Genomic DNA, 27,874 nt, shown 5'->3' on the forward strand with positions numbered 1-27,874 from the left:
AAAGAGGGGGGAAAGGAACTTATTTGGGTGTCATTCACTCTGCAACAATTGTACAAAGCCCTAAATGGAGAAGCAATGTTTGTCCGTTTTAATACTTTTTGTTACAGTGCCACAAGAGCATAAAATAAGGAAAAGAAAAATCTGTGCATCTTGTCTCTAAGGTTTTGTGGTTCTTGACAGCAGTAAAATGTAGTCTGAGAATGCAGTTCATAAAATAAATGCCAACAAAATACAAACCAGCATAGTCTCTACATTTTTCCAACACAGCTCTTAAGATGAAATGAAATTGTGTGTGAGTATAAAGGGAAGAGTAAATGCAATTAGCCACATTGTGCACTCCACTCTACTTAATTCAAATTGTGAGAATACAACTTGTATTAGCTCTATATATAGCCCCATATAACTCACAACTCTCAGCAATCCTACCACAGTTATGTACATTCTTTACAAGGGATGGAAAAGTAACAAGGCTGGCTATCTTTTCAGGACATCACACTGCCTTCTACACATGGGCTTACATATTTGTAACCTGTTCTCCTCTTGGTAAAGCTTGTCTAAGAAAAGTGCTGGAGTGGGAATGGAGTCTGTGTCAAGCTGCACATCACAGTATTTTTAAATCAAAGATGACCTCACCTTGTGGGAAAAAATACAGATCATTACTGCAGTATTTTCCCTTTGCTATCCTCTTGGTTATGAGTACAGGATGTTCATTTATTACTTTGATAATTTCTAATTGTTCACATTTGTGGGAACCTGTATCTTCTGCAAAATTTCATGAGGCATTGTACAGTGCCTCAAAACTTACTGGGCTTGGTTAGGAGGGGGAGCACTACTTCTTTAAATAATGCTTTCTTGGGGAGCAGCATATCACACAGTCCATGAAGCTATGAAACAGGATTTGCCTGGAGTGCCCTTTTGCTGTCTTCTGCCATTTAATGTGATCACCACCCTGATAAGCACAAAGAGAGCCAAAGAGAAGTAGTTCTTTTTTTAATACTGAGTTGGGGATTGGTGTCACACCCTTCTCCATACATCTGACTTCTGCTCCTCTTTGGGAACTTTGGATATGAGACTATAAATGCTGAGGGAACGCTGTTGGTTATATATTTAAGAGTGCCATGTGGCATCGGTTTTGAAAGAACTGCATGTGTAAGGTAAGCATCTGACTGACCTTTCTGTAATTTCTCAAACCTTGACTTTCTTCCCCTCCTTCCCAAACCTCATCTGTTCACAGCTGAAATCCTAGTCTTTGCTACAAGTCACAGTCTGTTTGTTTCTGAGGGATCTTTCCTGTGTTGCAAGATGAGAGCTAGCAGAGATGTAAGCACTGTAGTATATTCCCTGAAGCTTCTCTAAAATGTTTATGCCGGTGGCGAAGATCCTGTTTGACATTTCAGCACAATAGTGTTGAATGCAAGAGCTTCAGGCGACTGCCGTGCACTCTGCTGACATTCACTTGCCTGCTGTGGTTGGAGGAAAAGTCCCATGGCACTTGGTTTCTGCTCCTAACTTGCCAGACACTTGTCTCTTGTCTTTGTTAGGCACAGCTCTTAAACTGAAACTACTTCTTCAGATCACTGAGGCTGCACCTCAGCTAGCAGGCACATAGGCATGTCTGAGTCAATGACTTGACTGCTGCTGGCCCTTTCTGCCTGTATCTAAATCCCTTCTAACTCTCCCCTGCATGAATCATCTCTTAACCTGTGTTTGGGGGGTATTTTCAGTTTGAATTGTCTGGTCAGCCCATGGGAGCAAACTAATGTTAGAGTTGGCACTGTTAGCAGCTACTGGTGTGACCACTCCAATCCATGTATTATCCATGTTCATTCCTTCTAAAATGTTTTTGACAGCTGTGGATGGCCTTGGAGTTAAAAGTAAAATATGTGCTGGTCATGTTGCCTCTTCATCTCACCTGTAAATAATTTTTGAAAGCTGTAGAAGTTTTTAATTGGCAGTGAAGCTGAAGAAATTAAAATCCCAAATCAGACCATGACTTTTCAGATGTAGAAATAATGATGTCTTGATTCTTATTCTATTAAAGAATTGGAGTCTCTTTGCAATATTAATTCTGATAAAGATGTAAATTCAAGTATTGATTTTGAACTTTATTATTTCTTGTGTACTTACATATTAGAATGAATCTGTTTTATTTTCACACTCATAGATTCTTGGTGTTACAGGGAATTCTGGTCTACCATATTTATTTTTATTGCAGTATTAGGAGTATTCTGATTGGCTAAACATACTACAAAAATCCACTATTTTACTTGAAATGAAAATTATTTTTAAAGTTTCCTGTTGTTTATTATATACTTTTGCTTTTCTATTGAGCAAATTTTAGTAAATCTCCTGTTTGTCACTTAAAATTTTAATACTCAACGAGGATATTTTCCAGTCTGAGTAGGTTAATTTTCAGGTCTTATATTCATTATTAGACGTTCTCCTATATCTCTGGTGGTGTACAAAGTAAGCAGATATCAGAAACTCTTTATTTAAGTGTTTTTAAGGGGGTACCAGTAATGATGAGTAGAACAGTCTGGACAAGATATAAACTGCTTTATCTTCATGTCTTACTGCCTTTTAGCTTCTCCCTAGCTTTTTTTGAAACTTTAAAATTTGTTAGTCTCTTGCTTTTATTTTATTCTGGGCTCCTATTCTTTTAGGCTCAAAGAATCCAAGTTCTGCACAGTAGCTCCTTTCACAAACTCAAGATTTGGAGATTTGAAGTAGGTTCTGAAATTGCTTTGATATTCAGTCACATCCATCAAGACAATGAAAGTAACACTACTAGTAGTGAAGTATTAATGATTTGTCATTCCATGTCTTAGATGAATCGTCTGAGAAAGTGTTTCTAATAGATTTATAAAAAAGAAATGTTGAGCAAAAGAACACATTTCAATGCAAATGTTGCAGAAAATTTCCAAAAAATTGTTTAAATTTTATTTAATTAGACAATGTGGAAACACATATCTCTTCCATTTCCTATAAATAGCTTGTCTTCCTGATTAAATTATTAGTATTGAGCAAACACAGGAGAGAAAGGGGAACAAGCAGTGACTGATAAAAGACAATTCACAGATGTTCATTTTGCTAATTCATGAAGGAGATTCAATCTGCTGATATATTCCTTGAAAGTTTTTATCAATTTAGTGGGATTATGTGATAAAACAGACAAAATTCAATAAGTACATTAAAAATAGAGAAGGTTTGATTGTATTTCCTTATTTGATGTTTTGGTTTTTTTTGTTGTTGTTGCTGTTTTTTTTTTGTTTGTTTTGTTTGTGGTTTTTTGTTTGTTTGTTTGATTTAGGAAATGTGGAGTTTTTAACATATGGAATGATAATGATGGTGGCTTAGTAATGTTGAATCATAACTTTTTCAATTTTATAGACTTGATAGAATTTTCTATGAATTTAATTTATTTACTATTACCTGCTGCTTAGCATAAAGGTGGCAAAATATACATAGATTGGGACAAATAAAACATAACTGTTCAAGTATTGATTCTGAAGTTGTGTAACCAATATATTCAGCTGCATAACTACCATCAAAATAAATATTGTGTTTCATAAGTGTGTAATTACATGGGTAAGGTCAACAATCCACAAGAACTCTCACTCACAAGAGCTCAGGGCAGAGGTTATGTTGATATCTGGGTTATATGATGTAGGGGTTTGGAGATTGAATCTTTCACTGTTGCAATCAGGTGCCTTTCTCATCGGTTTTCTTAAAAGAAGGTCCCAGATGAACTTATTAAATACTGATACTGGTCATGCATAATGTAGGATTTTCCTGTGGAAAGACAAACCTGGTACTAATAATCGGGCATTTTATACAAAATTATAAATAAATGTGTCCAAGACTGAAATGTCTTGCAAAGATCTTGCTTTTGACAGCTTGAATTATAATCTTGGCATGCATTTTAAAATCAAGGAGCAAAAAGGTAGCAACTCTCACCTCTCAGAGCTTGCCTGTGCTGCTCCCTAATCTGTCAGGGGTCTGGTGGTATGAAAATTTACCATGAGCTGAGGAAATATATAGTATGTCAGTGATCCTCAGTCACCAGCTGTGCTGTTTGCATATTCCTATTGTCCATCTTGAAGATTCATAAGGATAGGCTGGCATTATTGGAGGGACCTAAAAAGAGGTGAAGGAATGAAAAAGAGAGAGCCATCTAGTTTTGATTTTGAAATTAATACCAAAAAAGAATTAAAATTTGGTGCTTAAAAAGATACACAGCTATTGAATTCTTGTATTGAAATGTAGTCGTTATTTAGAATGGAAAGAATAATTTGGTGTCTCAACAGGGACTCGGACTCCATAAAAGATAATTTTGGGGAAAGAAATGATATTTATCATATGCAATTAGGAGAGATTTTTTCCCACTGATATAATAGTGAATTTTGCAGTTTTCAATCTAATAACAGTGAAAATTAAAAGCAACCAAAAACTGGAAAAATTGGTGAATGACAGGAAGCTAAAATGTCTTGTGGACAGGAAAGAAAAGGTTAATCTAAGTAGTACTGTAATGTTTTTCCATTCTAGTGTATCCAGCCACTTTTTTATTTATCAATAAAAAGTTTCTATGCTAAAGCATCTTTTAAAAAAGGAATGTGAGGTGGACCACAGAGGTACACAGCTCCTGCAAACACCTATAGAATGTGTCTGGAAATAACTGTCCAAAAGCTAACCAACCAACTGACCAAAAATCCTTTGTGACATTATTCTTCTCAAAATTATAGGGAAATGATTTTTTAAATCATGTTTAAGCTATTACTTGGTGTTTGTTAAACTCTTTTTAGAATTAATCTGTTTTTAAAAATATTTTCTTTCAGAAGGTATAAGCACTCACAATTTCCATATACTATGGTCAAATTCACCATCACTTTTGATTTTGTGCATTATAATGACTACATAGTACATAAGAAGGCAGAATCTATCTTCTCAGACTTTGAGTCTTGAACTAAGGGTTTATTCTATACCAGGATCAGCATTTGGCTCTTATTCAGGTGATATTGTCTGACTCTGTCTAAGTCTTCCTTTTAGTTCATAAATTGCCAATAGGCCATTCTCAATGTTTTATTTTTGTGCTTATTTTAGAGATATATCTAAAGGAAAACCCCCATACCTGGGCCTTTCCTGTACAGCATTCCAATTTCTTTCATATTTCTCAGAGTTAAAAAAAACCCAAGATGAACATTCTAAACTTACTTACAGTGTACACTGCATGCTAAAGAAGCTGTGTGCTAATTTTTTTCTTTCATGGACTCATTTTATTAAATGACTATTACTACCTGCTTTTTATTCAGATTTCCCTTTGTTTTGGGAGGGAAAACTTAACAGAATTTTTTTTTTCACTACTTCTGTCACTGGGAATGTTTCTCCCTTAAGAGTGTGAGGCTATAATTTTAGAGATTGCTTGAAGTTTCAAGAAAATTTTTTCCAAGTAGGTCTGATATCTTGCAACATGACCTAGTTTTAATTAATTTTCTGCATTTGGGACGCAGCCTTGGAGGGTGGAGTTGAATGCTGCTGCCATGGGTGGGAGGCATGCATCATGTCTGCAACACACAGGTGCAGGAGAGAGGAGTGTTTGCCATGCAGGTTGCCCTGGTGGTGGCCATTCAGCCTCCAAACATCCTGCTGTCCCCAGGCTGTCTATGTGCTTCCTCTTGGAGCTGCCCATGTCTTGGCTGCTGTGCTCGTGCTCCTGCCAGGTGATGCTCCTTTAATTGTCCTTCTTACTTTCACTTAGTAAAGTGGGTGAGCAAAATGGTTCTGGCTGGGATACCCAAAGTCTCACAAATTTCTCACAGGTTTTTACACAGCTGGTTTTTATCTGTGGCTGGTCTAAGGCACAGATCTGAGGGAGGGGTTCAGCTTTGCTACCTTTCACCATCCACAAGTTTGCTGACCCAGGTGCTTCTATATTAAGTGTAGAGAGAGACAGGCACTTCTAGTGCCATGCTCAGAGGAATGAATCACTTTTCAACGTGCCAGCCTGGTGCCTGATGCACAATCAGCACCGATGTTTGGTTGCTGAATGAATGAAGTTTTGTAGAAGGACTTGTAAAGAAGGCTGTGTCTGCAAAAGTGCACAGCAAAGTCAGCATGAAAGTGAGCTCTAGCTTTCTTTTATTCTCCATGCAACTGTTTGTGTTCAAGTGGAATGACAACAACAAGAAGTGCAAGTAAATCTTGGCATATGTTTGCCATCAGGTGACTTAATGTGCCCCCCTCATCTCTCATACTTTGGCACATAAACAGAAAGCAGACTAATAGGTCAGAAAGTCAACTATTAGCCCAGTTTCAAATCTTACTGATGAGTGATGGTCGGTGTTTCACTAGCCTGGCAGCCCTCTTGTGGTGCTGGTGAGGCAGGTGTTTCAAGCCAATCATCAGTATCAGATACAGCTTTTAAATAAACTCATCTATCATGAGTATTCATGTTTGGGCAGCAGTTGCCCAGCTGTGCTTAGACTGTGGCACTGAGCATGTCAAGTGTCACCTTGCAGAGACAAGCTCAGGAAAAAAGTTTCCCCAGGGTTGTTAATATCCTCGTCAGTGCAAGTCAACTGACATCTTCTCACAAAGTGTGGGCAGAGTGGGGGGAGGAAAATGCACTGTTTGAACTAATATAAATTCAGGCTGTGCAAAATCCCTATGGGCTCCAAGGCAGAACCAGTGTTTGAGGAGGATTGTAGGTAGTCCTATGGTGATGAAGGATGAGAAGGATTCATATCTGACCAGGTAGAAAGTGTTTAGCAGATCAAATGCTTTTCTTCTGTCTAACAAATCCAAAACAAAATAAAAAAGGCTTTTAATTAAGAATCTACTTAATAAGAAGTGGAGAGAACAGAAACATTAGCATTTAACCTCTGCCCCCTCACGAGGGGTTGTGAGCTTGTCTGTGTTCTTGCTTTATCTCTTCAGAACAGACACAGTTTTTTTTCCATAGAAAAACTCTGGAGATGAGCACTGACTGCATTAAAACGTCATCTCACAAAGCAGGAGTTTAAAATGGGATTTTAACAGAGTATTGCCCAAGCAGGCCATGAATAGTAAGCAGAGATATAATGCAAAAGGACCCATCTTACTTAAATGGGTTTAATTAGACAACCTCTAAACACACTAGATACGGGTAGATTGAAGTTACATGTGGTATTCATAAGCTTGATTCTCCTAGTAGGTAATTTTGAGTTTTCTGCTACAGATTCACACTTAATGTGAAGTTTTCAGAATCACTGTAGCCTTAGAAGATGAGACGGGAAAAAATAAGGGAAGTATGTTTCATTGTTGTTGAAATATAAAAATCAAATTACCATGGAGGTGATAAAAGTGACATCAAGGGAAATGTGTGTCTTCAGTCAAACTTTCATTTAAACCACCTGTATCTTGATAAATTTCATGCATGGTACTTCCGTTTTTGTGAGGAGGTTTTTTTGCACATAAACAAAAATCTCTGCAATAGCTGCAAAATTTCATCTGTACTTTGCTAGTTTCCAAACTGTTGCCTGTGGAGGCACTTGTTTCACTCTGTGCTCTTCCACAGACCCTAGGCCCTAGCTTTATTTGAAGTTTTTCTACTATAACATTCATGTTGCTAAGGATGTGGAAAATGTGAGGCTCAGGGGAAGGAAGAGAGGTATTACACTACTTTACCAAGTGCACCATGCTGTACAGAGGTAAACGTGCCTAGCTATCATCAGAAAGAGTAAAAGCTTTTAAGTGAAAATCTCAAACTGCACTTTGAACTTGTCTGTCAGTAGCTGTCTTCTATTTGTCTGCTTTTCTTCTAGGTGTTTTTTTTTTTTCTTTAGGGTTTGGGGATTTTTTTTCCCTTTTTTTTTTTTTTTTTTTTTTTTTTTTTTTTTTTTTTAAATTGTGGAATATTTGATCTATTATCTCCTTTTCACATGAGCATTCACATGGAATATATAGGCCTGTATCTCTAAAATAAACCTTATCTGGGACCATCTAGGTCAGATCACAAGTAATAAAGATGTCCCCAGAATTTGTATTCAAATTTGGCATCAGAATGCAAAACATCCCCAGAATTACACTCCCTAGAGTTTATAAAACATGCTAATGCATTCATATCGATTTGAATGGCAAGCCCTATTTCTGTCCTTGGGCTAAACCTTAAACCAATAACGTGGCTAGGGGATTATTGCTACTTGAAGAAAAAGTATTAGCTACAGTTGCACATAACAGTGAGAACTGTGAAATCTCGAGGAAAAAGCTCAGTAGAAGTATTTTTGAACAAAAGGGGAGGAGGAAGAAAAGCAGTCAGCATAATGCCACATATTCTGTTGGCTTCTAAAGGCTTTCTCAGATTCCTGCTCTTCCGTGGCTTTCTCTCAGCCATGTGGGTGAGAGGCTCTGATGTTGCCTGACTGCAGCTATCAGCTTTGATTTACTGATTTCACCAGATGTCAGACAGCTGAGAAGCTGGCTCATATTACCTGTCTGTGGGTGACTGACTTCCATGGACTTCAGAGAAGATCAGACTTGTCTGTACCTGCTGGAGAGGCTGGAAAACAGAAGTCCTAGTTCTTTTCTGCTGGTGCAAGCAAGACCTAATTCCATCGAATTAAATGAATTAGCCATTCTCTGAACTGCAAATGAAATGAGACTCAAAAGTAGCTACTTAGTAACAACATAGATAATGGATAATTCAAAATATGACAGAGGTCAATAAAGGGTGAATTCTAATTGCACAGTCCCATGGAAATAATAACCTTTTGTGATAAATGCTCAAAAAAAGCAGAAATAGAAATAAGTTGCTTGGATATCTGCTTAGATATTAAGATCTTTTATTTAAAGTGTAAACACTGTAGATACAATGCAGTTTGCATAATTGAAACAGCAGAGGGGACAAATTTTGTTTTAAGGAATTGGCAGTGATACAAATTGTTCAACCCTCAATGTTTAGAAAGTCCTGAAATACGCTTAAAAATGAGGCTCGACAAATAATCACTGTTTTCTTACATTGCTTTCTGAGCCATTAGATGCGGGTCACATTTTGTTTTCCCAGTTATATAATTCCTGGACTCCAGTCCTTGCAGCTTGAAAAAAATACCTGTTATTGTCTGCCTGGCAATGAAACTCTGAGAGCTAACAACAGCCTAAAAGTGACACTGAATCTTCAAAATATAGAATCAAGTTTTGTAGTTTGTCAAACAAAACTGTCGTTCAAGTCAATGGGTCTGTAACAGAGCTGATGATTAAAAAGGGGGAAAATAATTTGAGAGATGGAAACTGAATCTGATGCTTAGAAACAGAGGTATAAGGGGAAATTTCAGCTAGCTTTCAGCTGCAGCCTGCCTGCAGCCCATCTGATCCAGTAGCTGCTAATTCATCAGGCTAACCTCTGAGAAGATTAGTCTGTAGGAGCCGTGCAATGGCCAGGAGTGGCTCTCGGTGCCAGTGCAGGCAGAGTGACTGCAGCTGGGGCGGGTTTCCAGGGCACCCCGGCTGCTGGGGCTGCCGTCTTGGCACGGAGCAGATCAGGCTTCCCTTTGTCCCTGCAAGGGCTGCTCGCTGCCAGCATCACTCCAGGATGAAAAGCCTGCTAGTGGGCCCTCCACAGAATGTGGTAGCAGAGTAAATGTTTGGGAGGCACCTGCTCACTCCTTTTGCATCCTGGCTGCAGGATCTCCTCTCGTCCCTCTGTTTCCTCCCACATCTGCCCCCCCCCCCCCCCGCCCCCCTTTTTTTTTTCCCCCTCTGTTAAATTTGATTTAATCCTTCCAACATTTGTCCCGGCTTTGGGGAACTTGTGATAGATGGGAATGAAAAGGCAGCTTTCCAATTGCAGCTAACCCAGGTGGAGAGCAGGGAATGGGAAATTAATTGGGAGCTGCTGTGTGAGTGCTGGGCAGGCAGTGGAGAAGCCTCTGTGCATGCACAGACCAAGTCCTGCCTGAACTGTGTGGAAAAGGCAAGGACGTGCATTTGTAATGACAACCTCTTTGCAAGTCCTGGGCTAGATATTTTGCTCCCTGGGCATGTAGGTGGATTTCTCCTGACATGATTAAAATTTGATCCAACATCTTCAAGCCTAGTCCTTTTAACTGTTTGAAGCTGCTGCATTTTTCTCTCCCTGAGTCTATTCCACACTCTTTTGGATAGAGGTAAGCCCACTGCACTTCTGAACAATATTTCTACTGCTTTGATGTGTCAGAAAGCAGCTGTTAAAGCTGATGAAGTGGCTGACCCAAAGTCACAGGGAGCCTGAGGCTAGGACCCAGTTTTTCTCCAGCCGTATTGCTCATCTCCTGTTCCCCTCGTACAGGATAGCAGAGGCTCCTTGCAGCAGACATGAGGCTCCTAGCATAGCTCCTGCACCAGCAGCACTGCATCCTTGTCTTCAGCCTAGCCAAGCCACTGAGCCAGCTATTGCTCCATCTCCTCCAGGCTGTTGTTGGCTATTTAGTGCCTCACCAAGGCAAGAGACTGCAGGTGGCTACTGATATAGGTGGGAGTAAATTTTCAAAACAGAGATGGAGGAAGATAAAAGACATAGTGGAATTTCTTTGTCAATGGCAGCTGACAAAGGAAGACAGGTTTTGAAGGGCACTCAAATCATTGGATTGTAGTTATGCGTTGGGACATGGTGACAAAACGGGGAGCAGAGGGAACTCTGATAAACTGGCTTGCATGGGCATCATGGCAGGTCAGCTGTGGGGATGAAAAGCAAGGAAGTGCAGAGGGGGAAAATTGGGCAAGGAGACACTCCTGAACTCTGAGAACAAAGTAAGAAAGGTAGGCTTTGAAGAACAAGTGATTTAAATCTGTCCCAGCTGAGAGGTAAAGTCCTTTCACAGACATTAGCAGCTCTTCCAAAATTCAGTCTACTAGGACAGAAGGGACTTTCATTTTCATGTGAAATTAGTAAGTAGCTGAGCCATTCTCTGTTTCCTGTACTTTTCTCTATTATGAGGCTAACAGTGGTAAAGCTCAAGAGAGAAAGTTTTCAATCAAGTAATTGTTCTATTAATTGCAATGCACATTTAAGTGCCAGAGGCTGGTGTTGACTGAGTAGAGTTGCAAAAATTCAGTGGCTGAGAGGAACTGTACAGTGAGTGGTGGATGCCTGATGAAAATGTAACTTTTCGTGTCTTCTGCAGCGCTGTGTAAATTAGGTACAGCAGAACAACATTATTTCTCACAAAATATTCCTGTCAAGATATTGCTCCTTGTAAATCATTGGACAATGCGACAAATGGATGCTTGTGTTGCTAAGACAGACTGCACAGGTCCTGTTTAAGGAAAAATTACTCTGAAACATCTTGACATGTCTAGGACGTTTCAGGTTTTTGCATCTTGTGCAGTAAAGGCATAGTGTTTTGGGTGTGGTGCCCTCTTGTACAAAATCACCGACCTTCTCAGTTCACCCCGGTTGGCATCTGTATGCTACAGCTGTGCCTTCAGCATGGCTCTGGCAGGAGTCCCTGGCTCTGCTCAGATTCCTTCCATTCACTGATGCCCTTTTCCTGCTCTGAAAGAGGAGGTGTTTGCAGAAACAAGCTCACTTTTTCTCCAGTCCAGCCTTTCCTTAGTTGTCAGCCCTGTGAAATCCATAAGCAAAACAATGCCTGCTGATTTCAAGCCTGTTTTGTGCAGCACAGCAGCAGACACCCTTGGTGCAAGATGTTTTAGCTCCAGCTGATAATTCTGCTCCATTGATTTTTACATTTGATTTGGAGAGAAACACTGGCTACACTACATGTATCCTCTAGTTCCCATCAAGAGCAGTGAGAACACTGGTGCACAGTAGTGGTGATTTTATACCTTTCTTTAATAATAATAAAAAATTCATTTTCAAGAAAAAAAATAAATTTGGTGGGGCTCTGTTAATAGGTTTTCAATGGCCTTATAAAGCAGGGCATATGTTGCTTGAATTCTTTCCACTCCAACCCTTTCCAGCTCTTTCCCTAAGCTGTAGTAGTAATTATCTGTTTGGGGGGCCTGTGATACTCATAACATGAATATTCTTTCAATGCAGAAGTGCTCCCTCACCTCTCAGCAGGATAAACCCAGGACCAAAGTGCCTTGACCACTATCACAAGGTTGACCATCCAAGAACAATCGATTTCTAAATGTGCTTGAACCTTGAGTGACCTGAATATAGCAGCAAGTGTTACAAGCTGGGACATCTGGTGGACAATAAAACTTTTTTTTAAATTTGTTTTTACATGAAGCAGCTGTACTTGAGCAGATGACCAGAGGCTGTGCAATCAAAGTGTGAATAGCTGAATTAGCAAATTATATTGAGCTTCTAAAGCACTTATTTGAATGCTGCATGCTCTTTTTTTAAATTTTGCTTTATTAACATCTACCAAAAACACAGCAGTGTTGGCATTATTGTTATTAGTGACTTATTTGCTTCATTAAAATTTACAGCACGTTTTACATTCACCATCTGGGACAGCTTCTCCCATGTTAATGGTTGAAATGCAACTTAAACCCTAATAGTCTAAAATAAAAGATTTTATAGATAAAACTCTTTATTTGGATGCCAGTGTTACCTCTTTTTGCTAGTGTGCAAACAGAATTCTGTTTTGCTCAGTTACTGTGGTACAACTTAGTGCTAGGATACAGAAAAATATTTCTGCTTTCAGTAAAAAATGTTGTACGTAAGGCAAAGGATGATCATGCTATTACTTGGAAAGCTGCAGCTTATGGGGTATGGCTGGGGTGGGAATTAGACAACTCAGAGAGACCTCAGACTAAAGGACCTTCTGGGTCACTGAGTCTAAACCCCTGCTATTGCAAGAAACTACCTTGGATAATCTCTTTCCAAAGAACTGGAGCAAGAATAAGCAGTGCAAGACAAACGTGAATGTGTTGAGAGGCAGCACACAGGAGCACGGCTCTGAACGTGAGTTAATGTTTCCAGATTTGTGCTGCCTTGCTCCTAATCATTTCAAAGCATTGCCAGAGTATGTTTTCACTCAATTGCATATGCATAATTCCATATGCATAGCTTTTAATTCTTCCCCCCTTTTCCTGCTTTGCTTTACTGTTGAGCAGTGAGGATGGGATGCCCATTTTCTTACATATTCAGGCTGGGAATATGGGCAAAATGGAGGGAGATGGAAGGGAGCATTTGCTATACTAGTACTAAGAACTAAGAGTGTCTTCCCCACTGTTTTGAGTCTGAAAAAAAATCAAATTTGAAATTAATTTTTTTTTTTATTGCTCCTTGGGAGTCCAAACATTGAAAAATGTATTCACTCTCTTTCCCTCTCCCATCCCTCACCTTTTTCATTCTGCAGAGAAGACATCTATTCTCCACAAAACAAAAATTTGAAGTAAGCAAAAAGTTATTAAAAACTGTAGCCCTTAGCAGCTCTGTGAGCACACGGGCCCTCGTTAGGTCACACTGTGGGAACTGCAGATATGTTTGGATGTCTTGAGATCCTATGGGTTGACATGTGCTCTGATGATTTTTCTCTTATTTCCTCTAGTATTTAAATGTGTAGCTCATGTGCTGGAAGAATGACAATAACCTGGACATTACGGGCAGTCTATACCCTTGGTTTTTGTGATTTCCATCTGGTGTCTCATCCTGAGAAATATTTGCAGATCCTTTAGATTTCAGCATTATCTGAGAAATGCAGTTATGAGAGTAGCCTTTTCTGCCTCTTCTGCTGTGACTCTCTAGGTTTCAGTGCCAATTCCATGTCGTTTCTTTTATTTTTTATAGCTGTTGTATCTAATGGATGGGTTTTTTTCTTTTTTTTTCTGTTGCCTTGCATATCTTCAATTAATTGTTTACAAGTGGAGCTGCCAGGAACTACCTTATAAGGGAGAAAATGAATACAATTGATTAATAATAATCTGATCAAAAATCCTGAAGCTTTTCTCTCTGAAGTTATTTCCTGTCTTACCACTCTGGAAAATTGTCTTACCACTATATAATGAATAAACAAGAATGAAGCATGGAAAATACATGTAACATTGATTGAGGTGCATAAATTAAAACGGAGAGCAGGTTTCAAGTGCAACTTCAACTTTTCTACCTGTCTTATAGATGGAATTCAGTTGGAAAATGGATGCTGAGAATTTTTGGGAGTTTTTTCACCTGTATATATATTTTCATATATTTAATTCCCCAGTTATAATACTTGGTTACTCCCACTACCTATAGATATGTCAGAGCTATTGCTGCTTCTTTATTTCTCTGTATTTTTTATTGACTCTAAATGATTATAAATTCAGTATTCTACTTTTAAAACTTTTGACGAAATAAATGTCAACACTTGCATCTTCTTGGCAGATGTGCTTTGTGTCTGCTTTTCCTCTCTTTAGACTGCTATAAGTGATATTGAGATCCTAAGATGAGTGCAAAGCACTACTAGTTTGGGGTTTGGTTTTTTCTGGCAATTCTTGTAATCTTTTGCATGTATTTCTTGTCTTTGTCTTGAAGGTTTCTTGGTTTCTCTCACCTATGAGTTCCTTGTGTTCCTGTTGAGTGCTCTGTTTTGGAATGCTTTTTGTTTTATCCCTTCCTTTCTCTTTTTACCTCTACCTACTCACAGTCTTGTTTCCTTCTCAGTGATTGGAATCAGAGCATACAAAAGCCACCACCCTCGTTTTCCTATTTCTTTCTTTTACAGATACTTTAATGCAATAGACTTGGCAAATGAGGGCTGCTTGTTTGTGTGCTGAGTTTGTTGTTTGTGGGTGGGGTTGTTTTGTCTCCCTAATGCTGTGTTAGCCTGTGTATTAACAGTTTATGGCTGAGCTGCTCAGGAGGTCTAAGCCCTCTCATGAATAATAAAGACAAGATGAAAATGAGTTGTTACTACAAAATCGTCTTTAAAAACCTGATGAACGTTTGATTTTTAGACATGCTAGATCTGAATAATGGACGACAGGTGTGTGAAGATAAATGAGATTTGATTTGCGTGTGATGTTAACTACTACAGATTGATAGATCAATACTTAGATGCAGTTACAGGCAGAGCTGAACACCAAATCAAATAGAGGCTCCTGAGTGCTGTAACATAGACGTTGCATTATGGAAATGTAGTTCTAACATATTGACCTACCTTCTGTACTCTTTAAAGCAATATTGCTAAGCATATCTATTTTAAATGTCTGTCTTTCGTAGGTCTGGGCAACACTCTTATGTCAGACTTATGCCTCATAATCTGAGCCTCTGCCTTCAGTTCAGCTCAGTTCCAGAACTGAAATTTGTCAGACTGCAGTTGAGTTATACAACATCCTATTGCACAAGGACAGCTCCTATGTAATATCTGCTTCAAAACAGTTATTAGAAGACTGGAAGCCATGAAGAAAGGGGGAAGAACATTCCAAAAGAGGAAGCACATAGAAAGTCGCAATCTTCAGTAAAACTTTTGCAAGTATTCTTTCTAAGAGTGAAATAGTTCCATGTGCCTGGTTCATACCTATTGTCATTCACAGAACAAAAATCAAAGGCACTTCCCATCTAGATGATTTTAAATATGAGTTTAAAAAAAACCCAAACAAAATTTAAAAAAGACTGAAAAAAACCAACCACAAGAAACTTAAAGACTGAAGCTCTCAGCATAAACTGTCGTTCCATCACTGGGATTTGGCAAATTAGATACTCAATAGAAGGAATGCAGGTTGGAGTGCAGCAAGACATCATGCAGATGCCATGCTGGCAGGGAGAATGGTCTCGTCTTGATTTCTGTATTCCTAAAAGTCTTATAATAGACATCAGCATCAATATACAGTGGTCATTTTTTTTATTCATATAAATTTTACAAACATACAACAATCTGGGTGAGAGACTACAGTAAATATGAATTTTCGGTTTCATATATAAATAATCCCATCTCTTTTGACTGAGCATTTAAGCAAATGTTTAAATTTCACTGTGTGATCCCATTGATCTCCCATTGAAAAATTATGCATATGTGTTAGATATTCATTGAATAACTGATGTTATTTGAGAAACAATTATTTTTGTCTTTCTCTTTTAGTATTTATTTTCCTATGAACTCTGTCACTGTTTGCAAGTTCTGACTTTGTAAATACCTGAATATGACAGAAATCTCAAATATGGGCTTTACATCAGAATATACAGTGTTCACAGGCTCTGACATCCATCTATCTTTCCTCATGTGTGACTGTTTTCTTTGTCAAGTTCGTCTCCCTTCTCTCTGAAGTAATATGTAATCTTTCTACTCATAACCTACTTTTCAGTGAAAACTTTCAATTATTTTAGGAAATAAAGTATAAATTGCGTTTGGCCATACATAAGCATAAAATTGAAAAGGGAATAAGAATTTTATAATTCTTTAATCCCCCTTTAGAATTGCAGAAAACCCTGACTGATGTATCTTGCTTTTCCTCAAACAGTATAAAGCACCAATTGATACCTGTTGCTTTTCTTCAGGTAGTATCTACCTGCTGTGTCCCAAACACCTTAAATTCCATGTTCACATGAACACTAAATTTTGGGGTAGGAGAGAAGCAGGCAGGAATGGCCATATGGAAGAATATTAGACTAGACCTGACCCCTTCTCCTCTAAGTTTGGTGTAGAATAGAAACCAGAAGATTTCACGTTGATCTTGGGCAAATAATTTTCTTTCTCATTTCTTCTCTTGTCTTCCACATCTTTGTGCTTCCTATATTTGGACTGTGACTTCTTCGGTTAAGAGACATTGTATATTTATTTCAGAATGACATATCCACCGAGGCAAAGCTTGTCCTGTCTCACAGGGGGACTGCTAAGTGTGCTGTTCTTCTTCCTCTACATGAAAGGTAAATGCATCTTATTCCTGCCACAACCTTCTGGCACACTCCTTCAGCTATGGCTGTCTTATTACCTTCAAAAGCTCCAATGTGTTTCTTTTTAATACACATTTTAAGAAGTCTCTTCAGTTGATATATTAGTTTATAGTTATTATTAGTTTAAATAAATTTATTATTAGTTATTTTCTTTTCTGGATCTCCCAGAGCTGTTCTGATATTGAACAGGTTAAGAAAGAAATTATGGGCCTCTACTAAATCCAAGTACTGAAGAAGCTTATATGTTCTACAAAAGAAAAACACCCAATCCCCAATGCCTTGGAAATATTATTCTTTTAGAAAGCATCAACAATTTTTAGTGATATTCAGAATTCAAACAAGAAAGAACCAAGACACAGAGGCTCTTGTAATTGTATCTAAGAATACAGAGAGAAAAGGCTTAAAAGTTCAAAGGACTCCAGAAAACAGCAGCCTGCACAGAGTATGAGGTGAAATTCCAGTTCAAGCCAAGTCAATGAGAATTTTGCAACAAAGAGACAACTAAAAATCACCATCGTCCTTATCCAGATCTTTTCTTGAAGAAGTATTCGACTTACCAACAGAGTATATAGTCTGGCACATAGGGAAACATATTTGCCTATTAGATAGCCACATTTTTCTTTGCCTTCTTCTCACTGCACCACAGATAACTACGTTCCTGTTTTGTTTTTTTCCCCTTTTCTTTTCCCCACTTTTGTGTTGCTGTAGGGTCTTTAAAATTGGATGGGGGAAAATAAATTGTGAGGTTCTTTCCCATTATTGTAAAACAAAATCTTGGAGAGCTTTATGGAGATTGCCCATAAAGGGGTAGTCCATAAAGGAGCAGTTAATGAGACTTTATTAACCTCAGACTATATAACATGAAATATTATGGTACAAATAAATGTGGTGCCAGGGCCAAGCTGCCTAATAAATGGCATGAGAGAGGGGATCATGTGCCTAGGGAGTTATGACATAGAGCATTTCCCCTCCAAGTCACTATTTTAAATGCACCATGGGTTGGCAGTGACTGAAGGCCATTATTATCCAATGATTCTTAAACAGACTATGTGAAATAAACTGGAGATCTTGGTTCATTTCCTTAGGGAAAGAGGTCTATGCTCCAGGTTACAGTAATTGTCATCTCAGTTCAAGGCTCAGCACAGGAACTGCACTTGGAAAGAATGTGGCCAAGGAATCTCTCTCTTTTTCCTTGTGCCTTGTCCTCATCCTCAGCACTCTACAGCATTGCCATGCTGTGGTGTGAGAGTTAATAGTGAGGGTTCTTGCAGAGGCTCATTCTTTGGATAAGCAAAAAGCTTCGTTTCAGACCATTACCAATAATATCCTCTAAGGGTTTCTTTCCATACCCTGCTCTGAGAAATTAGTGCTATATTTAATAGTACTCTTGGTACAAAGAAATGAGATAACTTATGGAAATATGTATAGCTGTGGTGAATATAATGAAGAATGAAGTCCTTTGTAATTACTAAATTCATTTAAAAGGAATAATGATTTATTATAAAGTCTTGCTTGGCAGTAAGGAAGAAGATTGGCAGTTTGTAAGTCTATTTCTAACTTTTAAGTGGATTCTCATCATCTAGTCTAATTAAATGCCATGCTATTAGTTTTTAATAACCTGGGAAAATGAAATTACAATTGTATAAACCATTGACTAATGATTTCTTCAGCAACCCCAAGAGAATTAAATATATAAACCTATAAGAAAACCAGTTGAAACTTAAAAAGGAAGCAAACAGCAAGGTAATCTCATGAATGGACTCTATTCAAGAAATTAGAAGTAAAATGAAAACATGAGCAAGAAAAGGGCGTTTTCTCTCCAAAATTTGTGATTTCCTCTTTTTCACTTATGTTCACCTTTGTAATTTTGTTTCTTTTCATTTTTTTTCCAAGTAATCTATTGGTAAATGGAAGAATATGGAGGAGTGGATTTACTAACATTGTCCTTGTGAAGCGAAATAAACAGAAGCAGGCTTAAAACTATTAGTTTGAAATGTCATTGAGTATGTAAATTTAAAAAAAATTCCCAAACTTGCCCTTGAAGCTTATTTTTTCTTTTCTTTTCTTTTTTTTTTTTTTAACAGGGAATAAAGTTTCATTAAAAGTATCAAGTGGCAGAGATCACTTTCACCATAATAAAAAAAAGAAAGGAAAGGAAAGGAAAGGAAAGGAAAGGAAAGGAAAGGAAAGGAAAGGAAAGGAAAGGAAAGGAAAGGAAAGGAAAGGAAAGGAAAGGAAAGGAAAGGAAAGGAAAGGAAAGGAAAGGAAAGGAAAGGAAAGGAAAGGAAAGGAAAGGAAAGGAAAGGAAAGGAAAGGAAAGGAAAGGAAAGGAAAGGAAAGGAAAGGAAAGGAAAAGGAAAGGAAAGGAAAGGAAAGAGCGGAGCACAAGATGTGCAGAAGTAGTCACCAAATTTACATGCACCACTCTGGGAACTGGAAGTAAAATAGTCATACAACATGCCTTGATGCTAAGTGCTGGTGCCAGGAGTGGGTTGTAATAGTCCTGTGTTGAATATTAGATATCCTTAGTACATGGAGATGTAGAGCAAGGTTATGGTGGGATTTTTCCTGTGCTCTCATTTTTTGGCAGATCTTGAGTTATAATATAAAAAAAAGTAAGCCTAAGAGCTATCAAGTCCTGGTGGACTTCAAGGTCAGTTAGGTTCTACAGAGTGAATGCAGTCAATTAATTTCAAAATAGGACAGCAGACAATTCTGGGTAAGAACAACCTACTTGCCTCTTCAAATTAAAAAAAACAAACCCACAAATACCTCCAAATATCTGGCCTTCCTTACTTGTAAAGAAGCTAAACTGTTTGCATTTATTTATTTGTTTGCCTCTCTCCCTTTGAAATCAAGACTATAGACCTGAACAGGAGACCTCAGCTGGGACATAATTAGAGGAGTTTGGACTGGGAAATTACAGTCTCAACACTATTAGACTGCTATGCCACAGCCTTACTTCTGTTTCTCCTGTGAATATAATTAATGCCCTGCACCTCTTCTTAATAGTGGCAGTAACTCTAGCAGAGAGACTTTATTGCTCCATGGCCCAAGGAGAATGCTCCTGCTTTTCTGGGCTCAGTGTCATCTGTCAGACAGATTGGCCCTGTCTCTGGGAAGGGCCATTACACACTCAGTTAAGGCATTGTTCCCACATGTCTTGTGGGAAAGCAATCATTTATCAGACACGTATCAGATGCATGGACTCTTTTTTTCAGATCTTTTTTCAGTGCTTTATTTCTCTTTCTCTCTCCCCCCATGTATTAACTGGTGTACCATTATAGCATTACTAGTTTCCTCAGTGGCCATGCAGAATTTCTTACTGTGTCTCATAGGCTATATTTTCTTCATTTGGAACACAGAAGGGAGGACATTTGCTTCCTGATGTTGAGCAGCAGCACCTGCAGAGCACCTGCCAAGCCTCAGTAAATGGCAGAATGGCACGGAATGGGATAGCTATAAAAGAGCAGTCTCTGTAGGACACTTCAGCATTCTCAGTGGTAAATTAGCCATGAGGCTCTGAGCCTCATTCCCTGATTTGTCAATGACAAGAAGAACAGAGAGGACATATCTGTTACCTTCCTCAATTTCCCCTGATACAGCAGCAGCAGTTGACTTTCAACGAGGAGGGACTGGTCAGCCTGATGGCATGGTTGTTTATGTGTGTGTGTTTGGTTAGTTGGGTTTTTGTCACTTCCAAATAATGTCTCCAGTTTTGGAAAGCCCTATAATGACAAGTAAGATCAGATGCCACAGGTGTGAGGAGGTCCAGAAGAAGAGTGGAAGCTTCCATTAGCAGCATGTGTGTTTTTTGAGACAACTGAAGCCTGTTCCTAGTATACATGGGTGAATTGTTTTGGCCTGAGGGAGAACAGGAGTTTGTTCAGCTTTTAAGTCTATGGTTGGTGTAGCAAGATCTGGGCTCAGAGAAGTAATGGGTGGCTGCTTAGACAGCATGTATCTACCAACAGTGGAGCAGTGGATAAGATATGGAAGAAATTCTCTTTGTTTAGCTTAATTGTTATCTGTCTCCCTTCTCTACCACAACCACTGTCCAAATTCTCAGTGAGAGAGCAGGGTTAATCACAGAGTTGTACAATAATCAAGTCTGGAAAAAACCTCTAAGATCCAACCCAGCATTGCCTCTTTACCACTAAATCAAATCCCCAGGTGCTACATCCACATGCCTTTTGAACACTTCCAGGGATGGTAACTCCACAGCTTCCCAGAGACCCAGTTCCAGTGCTTGACCACCCTTTTAGTGAAGAATTTTTTCTTAACAATTAATCTAAACCTCCCCTGGCACAACTTAAGGACATTTCCCCTTGTCCTATTGCTGATTGTCTGGGAGAAGAGATCAATCTCCACACAGCTCTGCACTCCTTCCAGGCAGTTGTAGAGAGTGATGAGGTCTCTCCTGAGCCTCCTTTTCTCCAGGCTAAACACCCCTGGATTTCTGTACAATTTGTGCCCAGACCCTTCTTCAGCTTTTATTGACTCTGATTGGGCTAATTCGTTGTCCTTGGCTGGCTGTACATTAATGTGTAATCACCATGTAAAAAGAAGTCACCAGGGCTAAAGAACCCTGGTGATAAACATGTGTGTGCATTAACAGGAGAGACAAGATGTTTGAAAATGATAGGGAAACTTACTTTTACATTGCTTCTCTCTGAACATCGAACAGGACAGCCTTAAAATACTTTCCCATGTATTTCTTCTCGGCTGTTGCACCAAAAGCTTGTCCTGAAAATGTCTAGTATTCTTGGTAGAAATTAATGATCTACATGTAAAACCAAAAAAAAAAAAAAGTCAAGACTTAACCTAACTAAAACCTTTTTCTTCTCTTACAGCTATATTTTTCTGTAGCTCTTGAAATACCTGGGAAGTAGGAATGAAGTAGGAAGTAGTCTTATATGATAAGCCAATGCTTGCTTTTTTTGCTGATTTTTCCAGGCAGTTTTTGGTGGAGTCATATAAGAATGTGGCCCTTTCCTGCTCATCAGAGCAGCATTGATCAATTCCTACTGAATATAAGTTACATATGCTACTTTAAACACTCTATTACTGCAAACCTTTGGAAATATTATTCAAAAGAATTGCCTTTCTCTCAAAGAAACAACATATAGCACCAACTTGTGTTCTTGTTGCTCTCAGTTAGTAAGAACATATAAAATCTGAATTTTGCTTTTGGGCTGTGGTGTCTATTCTTCTTACCCAAACCCTAGGCATGATAAAGATGTTGTTTCAAGGCTAGTAGTTAAGAAACCAAAGTAGTTTCTCCATCTGTATTTGAAGTAGAAGCAAGCTTTGGTTTTGCAGGTCCTTACCACAATGAGTGAGACACCCAAGTGTGTACAAGCCAAGGAGGCAACACAAAGCAAACAAATTTGAGACTGAGACGCCCTCAGAGATTTTTAGTCATTAGCCTCTAGAAGGTACTGTTTGATGGATGTGAGGGAGTATTTACGTTTCTTTGTCCCTGTACATTCCCTTTACCACACACATGTAAAGCATATTAAAAAGTTACCTCCATGTTCTCATTTAAATGTGAATGTCATGTTTGCCTTGCTAATTCCTTCTTAAAACTGCTTGATCTGCTCATGTTGATTTATATATATGTTTAATAAATAGTTTCTTTACATAATCTCCATTGTTGATTCTCTCAATGAATGATTTTAACAGTACTGGGACCAAACTAATATGGAAAATTGCTTTTGAGAAAAAATGGGGGGAATGGTCAGTAAATTAGTCTTCTGTGATCTCTGGTCAAAACAGAGTTTTGCCAAGTGACATTAAATAATAACTGGGCAAGACAGAAACCTTGACAAATAAGCTTTCAAAGACTGTCCAGCTGCAATGCCTCTTCTACTCCATTAGTAATATTTCTAGAGTATTTACTTATGTGTTTTTCCTGGTATAATCACAAGATTCCTTTCAGCCTTCTATTAGGCTTAGCTCAGAGTAGATTGTCACAAAATGCCTAAATTATTAGCTTTCATGTCTAGCAAAAGTTGGCTGAAAATATGTGGTCAAACTCCTGGTTTTATTCTTTAGCACAGTCCAGGAAAGAGAAAGGGTTTTTTTCTCAGCTGAAGCAGGGGATTTCAGAGGTCTTGTCAAGACTCCTCACTCTGATGAATGTTGTTGCAGCCAGGTTTTTATATTAGTTTTCATCAGTGCCATATCCAAGCATTTTTGTGTTAAGTTTGTACCTGTAGAGCTGATCACCTGAAATACCCTCCACTGCTAACAACTCAGTCTTTTCTTTAGGTCAATACATCCAAGTCATAAATCACTGTGAGCATAAATAGGAATGACCATAACAATTGTTTACACTTGCTGTTTATTCCTATTCCTCCTGTAGCTTGAGTTCTACCTTACATTCCTTGCATATTGCAGGAAAAGCATATCTGTACCAGAACGTACAGAATCAAATACATCCAGTCTGCGTAGTTATCTATTAAATGAAATATATACTGCATTTTTAAGCTGGCTTCTCTGCTGCTTTTTTGTTTAAATGAAGCATAAATTTGGATTGACAAAATTAGCATACAAGTTGCATGTTCTACAATTTCCTAGGTCCCTGTAAAACTTTTTCAGTTTCCAAATACAAGTATTATTTATTGGTGCATTCCTGTTGTAACATTATTTACCAGTTATATGTTGGCCATATGAATACTATAAATTTTAATTTCTTTTGATATGGCTGTCCATTAATCATTTTTTAGGCATTTTGTTTCCTTGGTACTGATGGTAAAGTAAACAGTTGCTCATTTGGGCACTCTTTGTGCTGGTAGAGGCCTCTTGTTGCAATTTGGAAGAAGGTGTAGTCATCAGTTAATGACTTTTTTAAACCATGGGATTTTTTTCAGTGCTTGGCTCTTCCCCTTGAAAGAAGGATGGGTTTTCTGTGCTAAATGAGAATGGAAGTATTGCATCAGTTCAAATTAAGCACAATGTGCAGATGAGACAAAACTGTAGTGTCTGGGAGCACGATTCCAGTGTAGCACTCAAGAGCTGCTGGAACACCTAGAGAATAAATGCAGCCAGAAATTTAACCAGCAATATGGTTCCACTGAGCCCTATGGCGTCTGTGCCTATTGCTGCTGATACAGGAGCACTCCTCTGACATGTCACTGCCATTTGGAGTTCCCTTCATCAGCTGCTGCACCGAAATGATGGGTGCACAGCTCCCCCTGCAGCCCTGCACTTTCTCCTCAAAAACCATTGGGATCACAAGTATGGACTCTTCTGGCTTTTGATAACTTAGTCACTGCAAAAGATGTTTCACACCTCAGTCTTTTTCACCAGTGGGGCTTGTTCTTGTCTGTAATAAACTTGCAGATTGATATTTTTGCCCTCGAGTGTATGGGGGATTCTGGTCTCAGTTGAGGTCTTTTTTTTCCCCTGCCTGCTGCTTCTTGGAGCCCTCCTCAGGCCACTCCACATTTTTCATTGATGAGCATATTTGTTAACTTTAAAAGTAAGTATGAACATAACTAACCCTTCTCTATTCTATCTTTTCCTTTGTACCGACTGTTTAGTTCAGTCTATCTGAAATAAAAGAGAAGATCCTCCTGGTTTTTCCTCCCACTGAAATGACACTCTAATTTTTACCTGTGCTTACTTTCTGGCTGCATTCCACTTCTTTAGTTTATGCCACCTTTCTCCCCTCCTTTCTGAAGATTATTTTTTTTGATATGCACCTTTTTCCAGGAGAGGAGTGTCTTAGAAAGTGGAGGTGAAAGATAGGCACAAAGAATTTGGGAATTCAGTTCCCATACAGTGATACTGAGGGGCCAGGGATCTATATTTGAAGGGAAATTTGAAAGTAATACTTTGGCTGCTTTGATATTTTTCATCAAGCAACCTGCTCTGATCCTGAACTTGCATGTATAGAAAAATTGTCTTGGATACTAACTCCTGGATCATAAGGGTTGGCCTGTGCAGACAAACAAAGGTATAAACTGAAGTTACCTTAGGTAAACAATATCACAACCCTGTGAAACCACATATTAAAAAAACCAAAACAACAAAACAACAAAAACAGTGCCTAATTTAATTTTGCTTAATGTGTTTCTGCAACATATTAAACTAAAACAAATTTAAGTTGCATTTATGCTAAGCTATTAATGTGGCTCAATTAATCCACTTGAAAGGATAATTCAGATGAATTTTCCTGAGTGTGCCATGTGGATGAGACAAGACACACAGTACCACACTATCCAGTTATATTCTGTCAGGAGAATATAGTTACAGTTATGGCAATGAACAAGTGACTACATACAGAAAAAAAGATCAAAAGCACTGGGAGCAATTCAGAATCAGGAGAGGCACAGGAACTGCTGTGGTGGGCAAATCTCCCACATGCTGGACTTTGTTGCACCTTTCGAGCCCACCAAAAGGACTGATTAGTGACCAGATATGTGCTTGCTGGAAGCTGACTCACCTGAGAAGAAGAGCCAAGAAAGTCAGGTTTTGTAGACAGATTCTGTAATCTTTTTTGGGATCAAGGGAAGTCACTTTGCACAGGAGAAGTAAAATTTTGAAGTTGATCCTGAATCTGCATATGATGATGCTTCCTGGAGGAACAAAGTAATTTGCAGGGATTTTAATTATTTCTAACATCTCCACTTCCCATTTATCCACCCAAGCTAGAATGTGGAGAAGATCTTAGGAGCATCACTTTTAGATATAAAGTACTTGTCTTTTCAGCTAAAGATACTAAATGTAAACATCCTGTTTGTGGATTGCATGCAATGCATTTTGACAGCATGGTTTTACTAATTTTTGCACTTGTTTCATATTTATAGATGGTTAACTCTGCTATGGAAAGGGACCCATTTAAGCAAAGGTAGGTTACTCCTAGAAGAGGTAGCTGCCATTTTGTGAGGACCTACCAGTGTGGCCTATTGGAAAATTATGAGAGTCACCCTGTTTACTTTTTCTCGTATTTCTGATAAGTTTTCATCTCATCTGTCACTTGGGATATACTAAGACAAAAAGAGGAAAGATTTGTGTCAGAGAAGCAGCCAGATATGATCTTGTAGTTAATCTCAGAGGGGTGAATAACTGGGATATCTTGCCATGTACACTTTTTTAATTCCCAGTGAACCTCAGCACAACAATCTCTATGATGGATGAAAGACCAGATTTTTTTCCTCTCTCTGTGTAAACTGTATAAATTTTGTGCTTCTTTTAGAGCTTTTGCTTTTATACCAGATGAAAACCAACAGAGGACCAGAAGGTTTGCCAAACCTGTTGTGACAGCATCCCAAGAAGCTGCCTGCTGGGGAGAGACAGGAGTATGGAAGACCTGTCTGTGGGATCTGCTGCTGTAGATCAGCAGAAAAATCATTTCTTGCCTACTTGCCTATCGTGTATGCTGGATTGAAATGGATTTTATTTTGCATAGGTATGCTGACTGGGAGTAAAAGTCTGCTTTCCAATAACTCTTGGTAATGAATAAAATAGAAAAGCAGGAGTTAGGCCTGCTTGCAAATAATGTGTAGCAGCAGATCCATCTTAGGAGATGGATAATCACAGAGTATGTTTCCCCTTCAGACTTATGTGTAACAACATAAGAAGACAAGGCAAAACTTCATGCATGTAAAATGCTAAAAATATAAACTTAAAGTCCTCAGGCTTTAGGTCAGCTGTTCAACAGCAGCTGAAAGGAAACCTCCTCTCACACCCTACCCCATATTCTATACAAAAGACTTCTTATACACATATAGAACAATGTGATCCCATGCCTTGTTGTTAGAGTATATAAATCAAAGTCAATTGCTTTTCTCCAACTAGGTAAACTATTTTCAGTGAAGAATCTATTCAAAGTTATATAGTCCACCCTACACAATTAAACAGATAAAAGTATAAAAAAGAAATGAAATTATATATGAAAAAGATAGAACCCTCTTTGAAGCAAATACATTTCTGGGTTTTTTTCAGAACATTAGAAATAAATTTGAAGATAGAAAAGGCCTCAAGCACTAAGCTAATTGTATTAACCCCTCCAGCTTTTTACATTTTTTTCCATTTAAAAAAAACCTATTTTCTCCTCTCTTCATTGGAAGAAATAGCTGCATTTCTTTTCTCTACAGGCTGGAGATGGTGAATTGAAACAACCATAATAAGAGTGGCAGCCTAAAACAAGGGCATTTACAAAGGATAATTATTGCTTAGATTATGAATATCAAATTTCTATTGACACGAAAAAATTACATCTTACAGAGATATTATAAGTATTGTCATTCACAATGAAGCATGACAGAAAAGATTTTACTCTCAGCTGCCTGTAGAATTAAGTCACATGAGCCATTCAATCTTCAGAGAAATGTGAAGCTGAAACTTAGAAAGATGCATATTTCTATGTATAAATAGCATCATTCCCCTTCCTTGAATTTGATACAACACTAGCATGGAGAACTGCTATATAGGAAACACAGGTGGGGAATGTCAAGTTGGGGAATATCAAGTTCTCTGGGGGCGGAAAGTTTCCAGTTCCCCACCCACTTGTTATCTTCAGCCTCATTTGATTAAGAATGTCCCTGTCAGGTAAGTGGGTTGGAAACTTCCAAAACTCTTCCTCCAATGAGTGACTGAGATCCTTGGTCTCTGATAGCATTTCAAGTGACAGCAGCAGTAGCAACCTCAAAGTCTTAAGGACTGAGGAGGCAAAAGGTGAACATGAATAGCTTTGCTGTTCAATTGGAAATAATGACAGTATAAGTAATATATTACATCTTATATATATGGTGTTTTGACACTCCTTTTTTTTCCCTGAGCAGTTAAAATAAGGCATTTTCTCTAAGGCTGAGGTGTGCTTTAGTCTTGCTGTCACTGCTTGCATAAATCCAAATTTGTTCCAACCATATAGATGTTTTTAAAGGCTGTTATTAAGAAAAAATGCTGAATGTTTTCATCCTTAGCAATTGCACACAACATTTTTCAGAAACTTTACAGCTCCTCTTTGTTTAAAGCAGAATTTTTCGTGTGCTATGGTCCATAAGGCATTATAAATTGACTATGATATCAAGAAAAAAATCTCCCAGGAAATGTATAAGCTCACGTATA

The 27,874-nt window shown here is 38.3% G+C and overlaps 1 long non-coding RNA gene across 3 annotated transcripts in view; it reads left to right on the plus strand.

Moving 5' to 3' along the window:
- Positions 1 to 27,874, plus strand: part of LOC148225265 (uncharacterized) — a 192,845-nt gene that overhangs the window by 71,629 nt on the left and 93,342 nt on the right. Inside the window, exon 10 of one of the 3 annotated variants that reach the window (XR_015805046.1) lies at positions 24,226 to 26,213. The exons of 1 other annotated variant lie outside the window; for it this stretch is intronic. This is a non-coding gene — a long non-coding RNA (uncharacterized LOC148225265). Of the gene's footprint in view, positions 1 to 15,124; positions 16,769 to 24,225; positions 26,214 to 27,874 lie in introns of all 3 variants that reach the window. One more of the 3 variants, XR_015805049.1, reaches the window with a different exon arrangement.

This window comes from Sturnus vulgaris, chromosome 1 (assembly GCF_052056855.1).
Source record: "Sturnus vulgaris isolate bStuVul1 chromosome 1, bStuVul1.hap1, whole genome shotgun sequence".
NCBI lineage: Eukaryota > Metazoa > Chordata > Aves > Passeriformes > Sturnidae > Sturnus > Sturnus vulgaris.